Source organism: Chionomys nivalis, chromosome 3 (assembly GCF_950005125.1).
Source record: "Chionomys nivalis chromosome 3, mChiNiv1.1, whole genome shotgun sequence".
In the NCBI taxonomy this organism is placed as follows: Eukaryota; Metazoa; Chordata; class Mammalia; order Rodentia; family Cricetidae; genus Chionomys; species Chionomys nivalis.
The window spans coordinates 57,590,493-57,594,682 of NC_080088.1; positions in this window are offsets into that span (position 1 = coordinate 57,590,493).

A 4,190-nucleotide genomic window follows, 5' to 3' on the forward strand; every position below is an offset into this window, starting at 1 on the left:
TGCTCTAACTGTCTTTCAAGAGCTAGCCCACCATTCCATCAAGCCATCTGCCCTGACATGGTAGAAAGCGTGGAAATATCTTTGCATTCCATGAGATAAGGTCCACTGACACACTTCTTTGGTGTTTCAGGGTGGAATAGTTTCTTTATTTTACCCAGGCTCATTGCCCTGAGTTCCTATGACATAGATCCCCAAGGACCTGGGAATAGTTGATCTTTTTTCCTTGGAAGCTCTGTGATGAACCTCTGATAACTGAAGACATTGAATTAATTTTCTAGGAAACCATGTGACTTATTTCTGTTGTTGATGCGGCAGAGTCTATGGGAGAGTATGACAGGCCACACAAAACAGCTCACAGGTTAGACTCTCAGTCATTTTCTTTGCTGCATTTAGCTAGATTCTTCTTCATGTAATCTGTTGTGAAAATTGATTTAGTTCCTACCCTTTGCCTGAGAACTGACAGAGTTCTGGATATGTATGGTGCATTTTCCCAATGCTCTAGTCTCACTCAAAAGGTATTCTTAAGGGGGCATGCTATTCATATAAAGAGGCAAATCCATATTCTGTTTTCTTTTAGGCAATTATGATGACCTGAGGATATAATGATGCTCTTTCCTGTTTTCATCCAAAGTTCCAATATGTTACTACTTCTAATGATGTCTTTAGTCCATCTGGCCTTTAACTTTTATATCTGCTATGAGGTAAGAAGTTAGTTTTATGTTGTTTATGACAGACACACAATTCCTTCTGTAACCATTGATCAAGTGGCTCCTAGCCTAACCAGTCACATGCAAATAAATTTATGTCAATTCACAATTCTCCGTGTGTGTGTGTCTGCTTCAGAACTCTCCACTCCATCTTTGAAAAAATCCAAACAAAATCTTGTATTAGTTGGTGTTGAATTTTATCATTTTCTCCCTGTAACATTGAAATTATATGATCTTTCTCCATGAATCCGTTGCTATAAAGAGATGTTCATAAGCTATTGAACCAGCATGGCTTCCTGGAATGATCCCAACTCAATTTTGATGTTTCTATGTATATTGTTTAACTCCAGGGTTTGTTTTGTCAACACTTGGCTTACTATTTTTTCTTTTTGAGACAGAATCCAGGCTGGTCTAGCACTCCCTATGTAGCTTAGGTTGAACTTGAACTGATGGCAATCCTTCTTCTTCAGTCTCTTTATTTAGCACTTTTTATTTGAATTTGAGAGTAAATTTGTGTGTAATTTTGATGTTTCAGCTGTTGTTTTCTAATTAGGTATTATGTTATTTTTTTGCTTCATAGAGTGCCCTGGGGAATGGGGACTCGTCTCTTCTCCAGTAGAGCTTAGGATGATCTGTTTTTCAAATAATTCATTTTAAAAGTAGTTTTACTTCAGAACTATGCAATTATTTTACAATTCTTAGCTCACAGACTGCTTTACACACCCATGCACGTACACACTCTCATATGCACATGTATGCATAGGAAAGTGCGCACATGCACACACATGTGTGTGCACAAATGCACACATGCATACACATGTGCACAAACATGCACGAGCACATACACACATTCATAGTTGTCTGGGGAGAACTAGCCTTGTTTTACTTGTGAATTTCTCAGTTATAGAAACAGCACCCTCTTTGGTTTCATTCTCAAGGAAATAATACTGTATTTGGGTAGTCAAGGGAAGTTTCCTTCCCTCTTATATCCCGAGATGCTCATACTGAGATGTGGCTATTGCACAATGTAAGGAGTACTGAGGCATGCATGTCCATGTAGATCCTCCATTGTTATAGGCATTCATTTTCTTTAGCATAACACACACACAAAACCTTGGTGCTTATTATGTTTTTTTTCAAAGGACTTATATACTGAATTGGTGTTTTCTGCATCTGACTAGATCTATGTTACTCAGCTGCTGGATTTATCAGCAGCAAGCATGTGGGGAAACACTAGCCAGCGTTTCCAAAGTCACAGGTCTCTCTAGCCTCTGTAGACTTTATATTTTGTAAACAATCTAATGTTAGAAGGAGATTCAGCAACAAAGTGACTTCATTTTTTTGAGGCATTAGAACAAGGCTGCCAGGGCATTGATTAGCTAATTTCCTCACAGCAACCAGAGGCCTCGCTGTCCCTTTCCATCTCTGATTTAGCAAGTGCTTAACACTGAGGAGGGACAAGGTCTGCCTGTCTCAGCAATTGGCAGATTGTGTTCCTAGTCTGCAGAAAGGGAAGGTTTGTACAGAGGAACAAGTAAGACGCAATTGCCAGGTCTTCTTACCCCATTCCACCCCCATGCGTTCCTCTAAGCCCAATCTCCAGTCTTCATGCTACCTTGCCAGCAAAACTCATCATCAGTTCCCAGGAAATGTTATTCCCTGAAGGATAAATGGACACCCAGAAACCAAGTCCTGAATTATCCAATAATGGAGTTTTTGTTCTGTATTTGAGATAATAGACCGGTAGGAGGTGTTTTGATTGTTATGTAGGTTTATAATTGTATACATTCTCTTCAGTGCTAGGATTAGGGGAGTAGCAGGGGCTCTGAGAGCAGCTTGAAATACTTTCTGTAACCAATGAGACAAAAAATATGTTGGGGTTCATGGGCCTTGTGATCTCTTCTGTAACTATCACTGATCTTTTCTGTCAAGCACCCATGGATAAAATGACAATACTTTGATAAACATGCACGGCTATATTCCAATACAATTTTATAAAATTTACTAAAGCAGACATTGAATTAGATTTGGCCCTGGTGCAGCCTTTCAGCTCCTCTCCAGACACCCTGTTTAGGTTGCCATCATTTTTAATTGGATTATATTAATTGCACAATCATCGAAGTATCATTATATTCCCATATATGCAAACAATGTAGTTTAATCACATTTACTCTGCCATTGTTTTTTCTTATCCTCTCTCTCCATTTCTCTTTCCATACTCCTATTAGTTCTCATTTTCCTTTCACGTTCTCTTATTTTTCCTGAGATTCCACATAAGAGAGAAAATGGATGTTCGTGTTAGTGAGACTAGCAAATCTCACTTAGTACAATGACCTCCAAGTCCACTTGTGTTCCTACAGACAAGACAATTTCATTCTTCATGTCTAAATTGGATTCACAATGTATATATTGCATGCTTTTCACTGGTAGTACTATTGATAACTGCTCTGGCTAGTCACTTGTGATGGATCAGCCTGTGCTTGGCTCCAGTGATCTTCAAACTATATTTTGCCCTGAAAAATTCCATTTCACAAGCAGCCTTTGACTCCATTTTTGGGTGCAAATACAGGATGATTCTGTACTTAACTAAGCATATATTGGCTCCACCCGGGAGACAGATCAAGAAATAACACATTCTTAAAACTTAAAAGGGCACTATCTTTCAAACATGCCAGAGTAGATTGAGATGATGATAACATATAGTGATATTAAAATCTATTAGGAAAGCCAACCCCAAGAGCTTCTGGAACCCACTAGACCAAAGAAGGGTGAAATATACTCAAATGGACTTAAAGAAGAAAACAAAACACCCAATATTGTGGGTTTTGGCTATTATTAAATCCTCATCAGATTCATATAATGTTGACCAATCTGCCAGTGGATGACTAATGCCACAGAGTGAGTCTAAAATGATTAAAGAGCCAGGCGGTGGTGGCGCACGCCTTTAATCCCAGCACTCGGGAGGCAGAGGCAGGCGGATCTCTGTGAGTTCGAGACCAGCCTGGTCTACAAGAGCTAGTTCCAGGACAGGCTCCAAAACCACAGAGAAACCCTGTCTCGAAAAACCAAAAAAAAAAGAAAAAAAAAATAAAATGATTAAAGATGAATCTGTATTTAACATCAAGTTTGGTTATCTGAAGCAATAAGCCTATTAGCAACTAGAGAGCAGGTAAGAATTCTGAATGTGCATAGTGCTCTCTCTCTCTTTTGTCTATTTTTTCCTCTGTCACAAACTTTACTAACAATAAATTATTTGAACAAAATTTAATAAATTTGGTAAACAAGAGAAACTAAGGTGAGCATCACGTTAGCTGCTGCATTCTTCATTGCAGGAGCACACCATGGCTAGATGCAGGTAAGCGTTATGTTAGCTGCTGTACTCTTTACTGCAGGAACATTCCATAGCTAGATGCAGGTTGCATTTATTCTATAACCTCAGCATTTAGAGGAAGATTTTGCTTTCTCTAAGTCTGAAAGCAGGGA